Source organism: Aplysia californica, unplaced genomic scaffold (assembly GCF_000002075.1).
Source record: "Aplysia californica isolate F4 #8 unplaced genomic scaffold, AplCal3.0 scaffold00221, whole genome shotgun sequence".
Classification (NCBI taxonomy): Eukaryota; Metazoa; Mollusca; class Gastropoda; order Aplysiida; family Aplysiidae; genus Aplysia; species Aplysia californica.
The window spans coordinates 557,144-567,071 of NW_004797491.1; the positions used below are offsets into that span (position 1 = coordinate 557,144).

At 37.7% G+C, this 9,928-nt stretch overlaps 1 long non-coding RNA gene across 1 annotated transcript; it reads left to right on the top strand.

Annotated features, from left to right (window-relative positions):
- The first annotated feature begins 93 nt into the window (after positions 1 to 93).
- On the top strand, positions 94 to 7,995 carry LOC101845774. The gene is made up of 3 exons (XR_001184912.2): positions 94 to 276; positions 3,373 to 3,524; positions 4,335 to 7,995. It is a non-coding gene; the product is annotated as an uncharacterized LOC101845774 (long non-coding RNA).
- The last annotated feature ends 1,933 nt before the right edge of the window (positions 7,996 to 9,928 follow it).

Below are 9,928 nucleotides of genomic sequence, written 5' to 3' on the forward strand. Positions count from 1 at the left end.
CAACAACTAATGAGTCAGTAGAATGCAAGTCGAGATAAGATTGTATCGTTGACTCGGCATGAGTCAGTCTTCTTTTTTATATTCCGATCATATAAAACCGAAAGTAGATTTCTACGAGACTACGAGTACAAGTTCATTTTACGAAAGTCATAGGCTAGAGGTCCATTCCCATTGCAGAAAGAGTTTGTGCTTGACGACGAAGTGGACAGCCGGGGAGAGTGATTTTTTGTGGTTGTAACTTTAACCCAGAAGCTTATAACGCTGGTCAGACAATTGGTGTGTACCGCGTACTAGAATCTAGGCTAGATCAGTTAAAACTACTAACAAGTAATTCTAAAAGTTAAGAAATATATATTATATAGATTCTAGATCTAGATCTAGATCTAGATCTAGATCTAGATCTAGATCTATATAGGGAATAGAAGAGCCTAGAGGGCCTCTACTCTATTTTATATTTTATTAGGAAGCAGGGTGGGAATATTTTTTTGTGTTATAATATTCCCACCCGAGTTGGGTCACTTCTCATCTTTCCTATCTAGATCTAGATCTAGAGTCTAGATATCTAGAATCTGTCTAGTTTTATAAGACGGGTGCTCTTTGGAAATGGCCGTCATTATTCGGACTCGAGTCCGAATAACATTTTTTCATATTCGGACTCGAGTCCGAATAAAAAAATTTCTTATTCGGACTCGAGTCCGAATATGAAAAAATGTTATTCCGACTCGGGTCCGGAAAAAAGGAAGTGTCTTCGTTCTATAGATCTGTCTAACATTCAGTGCTTCCAATTTTCGGGAAGATTGAAGAATACCGGACCACTCGTACATTATTGCGCGAGAAAGTGGGTTGGGGGAGGGGGGGTTCAGGGGGGTCTCCCCCCTGACAAAATTTTAATGAATAGATCTACCGGTCCGAGATTCTCCTTTAAGAGATATTAAAAACGGGGAAATTATGAATTCCTAAGATTGAGACATAGGCAAAGTCAGTCCGCTGGTCCGGTATTCTTCAATCTTACCCAATTTTCCGCCATTTTTTAGTTTCCCCCTCACCTTTTCTGCCGATCCGATGCTCGCCTCCTCATTGATACACCCCCCCCCCCCCCACCCCCCATGTTTCCCACTTTCTTTGTTGTAGAAAAAGGTAAAATTGAAGATTAGCAGACCACCTGGCACCTGCATGTTATATTATGAGCTGTAGGCTGTGTAAAAAAAAAAAAAGACCGATTCGTTCAAATACACAAGCCTGTGTCATATCGATTGTTTACCAAGAAAAGTTGTGTTGCTGTGTAGAGCTGAGCATACGGCAACTTTTGATTCCATAGACCAGCGCACAATTCATTACGTAGATCTACGTCAAGACTAGTTTATTATTGTAATAATGATCAGTTGCCGGGGGGAAAAAGACTGACGTGTATGCGACGTTCAACGCCCAGACCGATAGTGCCCCCCCACCCCCCTCCCCGACACGCACACAGCCACACGTGTGCAGGCCGCCCATCCGACCCCGACACACGCTAACGAGCCATCTTTAATTGCTTCTGATGACCTCTTGACAAATATAAACATTTATTAGAAGCTCTATAACTTTTCAGGCCGGCTTCAAATTCATCATAAGATTAAAACTCGGCTCCTGCACCAAACGCCTTTTTGCCCGAAGTGATCCCGTTCTCTACCCAGCCTGAGGCGATTCACGAGTGAGGCAGGACAGGAAGCCGGATTCACGAGTCACAGGAAGTCGGAAGTGATGTCATGCTGGACAAGAATCAGAGTCCGAATAACATTTTTTCATATTCGGACTCGAGTCCGAATAGTCACTTTGTTTGGAAATTGCCTTCCTTTTCTAATAATTTGCCATGTAGGCTAAACGTGAAAATTGTTGGGTTTTTTTAAGTTAAAGGAAGAGGCTAGCCGTACTTAATGACGGCTAGACTGCTAGGCTAGTACGGCTTGACTGGTTGGCTAGCTGTACTTAAGACAACTGGGCTAGCCCTACTTATTTTTAAGGCCGTCATTATTCGGTCTCGAGTCCGAATAACATTTTTTCATATTCGGACTCGAGTCCGAATAGTCACTTCGTATTTTTAAATATGATGGCTAGACTGACCAAAACAAAAGAAATAGGCCTACTGAATTGTAAATAAATTTTTTGTTTGCAGTACCTAAAGTATAATTTGTATTTGAGATGAAACCAGGTGCCTTAATGACAGTGTATTTTAAACCTGAATAATTCATTAAATGAGAACTGTTTTCTTTATGTTAATAGGGCCTAAGATAAGTACGGCTAGACTGACAGGCTAGCCGTACTTATTATTGATGGCTGAATTGTAAATGAAATTTTTAGTTTGCAAATCCTAAAGTGTTTCAGACAAAACCAAAAGGTGCCTTACTGACTTGCATGTATTTTAAACCTGAATAATTAACTAGATCTAGATTTAATGAGACCTGTGTACTCAACAGGTTTGAGTCGACAGGGCCAAACTTAGCTAAGTACGGCAAGACTGGCAGTCTAGCCGTAGACTCTCAGGCTAGCCGTACTAGCCACTTCGTTTTTTAAATTTATTTTTGCCAGGGGGGCAAGCTCCCCTCATACCCCCCCCCCCCCCACCCCCACCCCTCAACAGGGAGCCCCCCTGAAACCCTCTGGCACTCTTGTCTTTTATGGCTAGTGCGCATTAATACACGTTAACACCGTGGGTCCACCAAAGTTCAATCCGGCCAAAATAAAATTTTAATACAAGAAAGACAGAAAAATATTACAGTGGAGTCCATTTTTAATTAATCCTGAAATAACGAGAAGTCTGTTATAAAGACATTACATTCTATAATATTATGTGCAGTACACATGATCATGAATGTAAAAGAATGAAAGTGAGTGGAATTCAGCTTGAATCGGGGATTACATGTGGAGGAAAGAAAATGGTCAGGTCTTATGTATAAGAGCTGATGTTATTTGTTGTTTGGTTAGTCCCAGATCATCAGAAACTGACAATGGTATTCACGCCAATCAACAACGTGATTAGATTAAAAAAAGAAAATGGATTTATATATTTTAAAAATGCAACAGCAAGAGAAAAAGAACAGCCTCCAAATCACACTATGATGGTGCATAGTCCACAAAGTTTAAGTGTTGAATCTGAAATGTGCATATTTGTGATGTGATATTCTTTCTCATCATTGCACAACTGCAAACCCATGTCTCACAAACCCCTAGTAATGTTGAGTGTGTGCCAGGGGGCTTCACTTTTATGACTATCATGGAGTCTTTCTCTTCACATGTGCAACTTTCATTTTGGATCTCATACTAATTAAATCATTGTGTCTATTATTTTTCAGACAGAATTAAGTTTATGCTTATGTACTTTTATGATTTTTCCAGAAGTGAGGATGCCATTTCCAAAACAAGAAGAGAGGAAAAAATGTTGGGCATCGAAGGACAGCTATTGGCTCTGTATGGACAAGAACAATGATGACACTTCAAAATGCACTAAAGAAAGGGCTGAATATGAGAAAAGCTGTATAAAGCAGTGGGTATGTCAGTTGGCTGTGACTTGTGATTGAAAAGGGGATACTTTATCTTAACATTTTTTACAGCTTTTTACTACAGAGGGCTATAACTATAATACAACCCAAAGAAGCAGTCCTGTTCTTTAGGCAGCACTCACCATCATAACCAAGCATCCCTCCCCTTGAACTTGCAAGGCTTATAGGTTGCAATTCTAACCATTATAACGCTATAGTTTGCCTCATCTTTAGCCTCTTAGCGACACTGTGGCTGAGTACAATCTAGATTTTTGACGTATTGAATGTCAAATGGGACAAGTGAATCAATGAAAGAGTTAACAATAGATCATACAGAATCTAGTGGATCTAGTCTAGAATTACATAGGCCCTATCGATTGAAACAAAAATTCACAAAGGATCTGAAGTCTGATTTTCAGTATATTTTTATTATAGATGTAATTTATACTCTGCTCTTGGCATAGCTTGAAAAGAACAAAAATCATGAATGTTAAATTAAAGCGTCAAATGGCACAGCCCTAGCTTGTAGTAGCTGTCAAAATATTTAATGTTGGGATGCCACTACTTCCTCTTTATTTTTTATAGTTGATTTGATAATTGTCTACCATCTTAGTAAGAGATGTTTTTCTCCATGTTTTCCAGTTGTCTACCCTCCTTTGCCAACTTGTCAGCATTTTTGCTCTTTCCCTATTTTGTACCCCTTTCATTGATTGTGTGGTTTATTGTTTGGTAACCACTACCTTGCTTCCATTTTGTTGGTATGACTGAACACTTCTTTATTTCCAAGATAATGTATCATTCAATTATTTTTTTCTGTAGGTGACATACTTTGACAGACGCAGAGATTACCTGAGGTACAAAGAACAAATGGAGAAAGGAGGCCCAGTCCCACCTCCCAACAAGCAGGCGTGATGAACAGTCAATAAAATCAATTGTGATATAAACAGAATATGATGATGTACAGGTTGTGTTTTGAAAGTGTTACATAGGTGGGTGAAAGTGGAGTGCAACAATAAAGATTAAAGTGTCTTAACATGTTTTTCCCATGAAGAATAAGTGGAGACTTTTCTTACCAGATTGATGACTAGATTTTAAAGGCAATTCACAACCCAAATAAAGGAAAGGAAAGCAGGCAGTCGAATGGCTGTTCATATGATTTGACTTTGTCCACATTAGCATTCTCAAAAGGTTAGCTTACACAAACATTGCAACAACCTAAATTTTAAACAGTAAATCTGTATTTTTTGTGACGATTTTCAAGTTGAGAAGATAATTAGACACAACACTTGCACAGGAAAGTTGATCAAATTTGAGGCTCCTCATAAACTCCTCTTCACTTGTAACAGATGACATTGATAGCAGAGTCAAGTCCTTTCCCCCGAAAATACAGAACTGGGAGCATCGTGCTGAAAGAGAAATACAGTGCAAACGGCATCTGACGGTGTCGTTCACTTTGACCTTCAAGTTCGTTGAATCCAAGTGTACATTCAGAGAAAGGTGTGACTAACAGGAACATTGATCAAAAAAAGACAAAAGACATGTGGGAATGTGTCACCATGCGAATACGAAGGTAAAGAATAGCACCCCAGAGTCCTTGCTTAGATGAGCTGTTGCTTTCCTTGGTGCAGCCTCTAAACAATAGGCAGGGGCTTGCACAAGATTCTTACTTTGTTTTTTCATGTTCACCACACCAGAACTTCTATTAATCTAAAGTGCTTTTTCAGCATTTTCAAGGACGTATGCTTGTTTTCTCTTCAGTTTTACATGTTTCTGGGTCCACAGCTTCCATTATCATATCCTTGTCTTTCATATAAGGTCACAGACAGCTTGAAGCAGTACCATGTTCATCACAAGGTCTGTTCTATTTTTTCCGGTTGTCAACTTCCTAGAGCAATTTGATATAAAACTAGAGTCATTTTCTTCTCTTTGTTGGCATAAGATAATGAAAGAACCGTTATCCAAGACTAGGACTAGACAAAGGGCTACAGTATGTACAGGGGATTGCCAAAGCTCAAATTGTGTGTGGTGTCTGTAACCTGGTGGTTAGGCTACTGGACTTGTAATTGTGAGATTGCGTTACGGGGGTTCGAACCTCAGCTCGGTGTGACGTTGTGTCCTTGGGAAAAGCACTTTACACAAATATTCCATGTGGCTCGGTTCTTTCGAAGATGGGCATTAAACTCAGATGTCCCATCCCTCAGAGAACCTAAATAAGTGTTGGTAGGGGGCGTTAAACCTATACCATTTCACCATTTTCACAAATTGTGTGTCATTGTCACATGAGATTTTTTGCCTAAGTTTATGTAATACAATATATGCATTGTAGTACTGCTTGAGCAAGGTGTGTCTAGACCTATCAGATGTTTGGTTCTACTGATCTGCATGCAACTTGTTATGTAGATTTGTGTCCATGACGGTTCCCTTGCCAGGCAAACAAATTTATAACTACTCATCTGAGGATGATCTACGCTTGACACGCTTAAGCTCAACACACCCTCGCATAAACCCCTCAACTCATGTGTTGTGTGAAAAGAGGCTTCTGATTGGTCTCAGACCTTTGGAATAGAATAGACAAGTGACAAGGTTCAATGCGGAAGAAAGATATGCGAAGCCACATCAAGGTTGGGCTTTTTATTCTGCTAGCAGCTTTGATGAGTTCGAAGTTGCTTTTTTAGTGCTCAGTGATCTCACTGTATTTTACTGATTTTAATGAATGAGAAGAAAACCCAGCAGATTCTTTGTGAATGATGCAAGCCCATTTAGTTATCTTTCAAAGGTATCATACAAAATTGAAATCGAACAAGTGCAAACTTAAAAACATTGATTTTATAACTCTTAGTATTATTAGATGTTTTGGAACTTGATAATTTTTAAAAACTCTCTAGATTCTAAATCTAAAGAATAAAAACATGTGATAATGTCATACTTTTTCTGTCATTTAAATACTGATACTAGTGTACTCTATGTTATGTTCAGAAACCGAAACAACACTTCAAATTGTAAGGACCTATTATCATGAATAATTGCAATAGTACACAGGTATTTTTGTGATTAAAACACTTGAAAGGACCGATACACAGGGAATGCATATATTAGTGCTAAAATAGTTGTCATTGATTGAGTTGGATGTAATGTGTAAATTTATTTGATAATTTCTTCATTGAAAAAGCATTCTTTTGTGCAAATGTTTTAAAGTTTGTGTTGTTTGCAATGTATGAAGAACAGCATACCGGGTACTGGGCTTACTCCCTTTGGGAGACTGGCTCGAAAGTTTTTTTATATGATAAATATAGTCGAGTCCTCTTAAACTGAACACTTTCATTCTAAAAACAGTGGAAAAAGTAAAAAGAAAATTCCAAATTTTTAAGAACTTTTGGTTGAGCAACCTTTCTCATACAAAAATCTGGCTAAAGTGAAGAAAATCTGGAGGTCCTGCAGATTTCGGTTTAAGTGGACTCCACTGTACATGCTGTGAATGAAATGATGAATGTTTTATGATCTCAAAGTACTAGTTGAAATAATTGAACTGTTTACCAGCACCACTGATAAAGATGTTTTTGAATCCAAGTGAAATAAAGTTAGGGAATCTTTTTACAGCAGACTTATATGTAGCTGAGCTAGAAATGGTGTGTCCAGATTTACATGAACTTGAGATTTTTACTTTGACATGTTTTCAACCTGCACAGAATTAGGATTGTGAAGTCATGATGATTCTGTATTAACCAATTTTCTGGAACATTCTGAACATGGTGTGTATGTTACATGTACATAGATTTGGTTATAAAAATCTGACTACATACTAGATGTAATATGTTTGCCAGTATGGTAACATTTTATTTTTGTCAATAAATTGTTTATGCACGGCAACGTACTGGCTTTTGATTTAACACTGTGTAATAATATTATCGAAACTATAATATTGACTCACACTTAACTTTTTGTCTTTCTCGTTCATTTTATGTTCTTCCTTCCCACTTTATGCAGGCGCACAAACACAAACACACTGGTGTTTGTTGTGTAGTAGGTATAGGACGCTTGGCTGTCACATACAGGAGATCTGAGTTTGATGCCCAGGTGGGGATAAATTTTCATTTAATATTTAAATTTTTCTGCTGGGCATTGTCGGAAGCCCACCTCCTGAATTATGTAACTTGTGCTGATTGAGATGTAAAAGCACTTTAATTTTTTTTAAATTAAAAATTACGCTCGAAAACATGCAATGCTTTTCAATTACACAGAAGAAAAGCATATGATCTTTTATTAAAGACATGTGTTTAAATAAAAAATCTACTACTTTTGTTCTGAGTGGCATTGCGACTTAACTTGCACAAAAAAGTCATGAGATATGTTGTGGATCTTTTAAACGTTTTTTTAATGAAATCTCATTAATCAGGTACTGTGGTAGGGTAAACTCAGAATATCGGTCGCAAAATTCCATGGCGTGTCATCATGTATAGATCATTAAAAAGGTTTCTCCTCATTATTTTGTAAGATTTCATGATTGACTTCATTGTTTCATACATTATTTTATTGTGCATCTAGCTCTACTCGATATAATGTATAAATTAGGATCACCCCATTTCAAAGGGTAATTCATCCGAAGTCAGATTCAATTTTATGCTAAAGGTTTGCAATGGTATAAAAGTGATCACAGGTAAAAAATGTAGCTCATAAAAAAATTAAAGTTGAACTACATGTATCCCTAAATGGATATCTCAGAAAGATTCACCAAAATTCTATTTGTTTGTAGTATAAAGATGTGTTAAATTTAATGGGTGTCTGATGAGAAGAAAATCTGAAGAAAAAAACCCTGTCTGAAATAGACCTGTTTTTGAGTCCCCATTTGACACAAACCCTACACCACGAATTGTAATGCGCATGCATACAGTGGTTTACATTCCAATGGTACTATCTGCACCAGTCAAGGGTATGCCTTGCACTTGCAGAAAATCAGGTCAGCATAACGTTTGATCTGATTTTCTCGTATTTACAACAATTTTGCTTTTCTGCAGATTTTTACACAACTATTTAATCATTTAATGCTCTACTGTACATTTGATTTAATCATAATATGGTGATGTTTTTTACTGATATTTGTTGCTTTAAATATCAAATTCACACGAATCGTAATGAAGTCATTTAATTAAAACTGTTTTTCTGTTAAATTTATGTTAATTTTTTCGTACAAAACTTGCGATAGTCTCCAAAAGTGTTCACCGAAGAATTCAAAATCTAGCTGATGCAGAATTTAAAAATGAAAAAGTCTTTATCTCAATTGCGAAAGCTGACGGCTTATTGGGCCATTTGGTCAGGCACATATAAATTGTATAGTATAGAAACATATTATAGTAAAGTAACCACTGTTGTGTGTAAACCATTGCAACGTTTTGTAATAGCAAAATGTTCTTTCTGTACTGTATGGCAACTGCAAAATCAATGACTATCATCTGTGATCTATCGTTATACATGGGTACGTAAGGCAAGGCTCTTTTCATTTGTACGCAGGAGGCGTGAGTTGGTTTGTTCTTGTGTTGGGAATTTGTTTTGTTAAATAGTTCAGTCTATCTGCTGTGATACTGTACTGTGGTGCTATGTCTCACGGTAATCGAGATCAGCCCTCCCACAAATGGGTTAGTGGATGGTAGTTATAGATGTACTCACTAGATCTATATTGTGTAGGATGTTTCCCCAGTAGCAGGAAATGTAACCCAAATGTTGAAAGGGACGTCAAGCCCACTCAATTACTTACACTTTCTTTTAACCCCTCCTTCCCCTATGGTGGAGTGTCTCCCATGAACATCTACTTTCAGTTTCAGATGCATAATATATATATATGCAATGTCTCGTCTGTCTTCTCTCTTCTTTGTCCCCTCTTCTTTATTCCTGTCCACTCTCTGCTGCTAGTGCTAGCCAAGGAGATGACCAAAACAAAAGCTCCTTTTACTTTTAATATATGGAAGCAACAACCACAACCATCTCTCTCAGCCCAATTCCAAACAAATTATGTCCTCCAGTCGGGAGGAGCAGTTGCAAATCCCGACTGGCTAGCGATAGAGATGATGATACGGTCGGCATCTTGGACCTTCCTGCGTGTACATTGTAACAAGAACGGTTAATTAATGGCAGTTGTGTAGCATGGGGAAGACACAAAACAAAAGACCTGTGCTTCGATCTGACACTAATAGCAAAATTAATGTATAGGATTCAGTAGTAAGCCTATATATGGTGTCATTTTACCGTTCTGTTGGTGGTCGCCATAGGCCTAAACATTACTGTTTAACAGGACCTGTTATTATTTTCACAGTATGAATGTATACTCTGAATCATACCAATGGTCTACTCCTGTGAATGAATAATTCCATACTCGCATATACTATACTTATGTATGTGTGTGTGTGTGTGTGAGAGAGAGA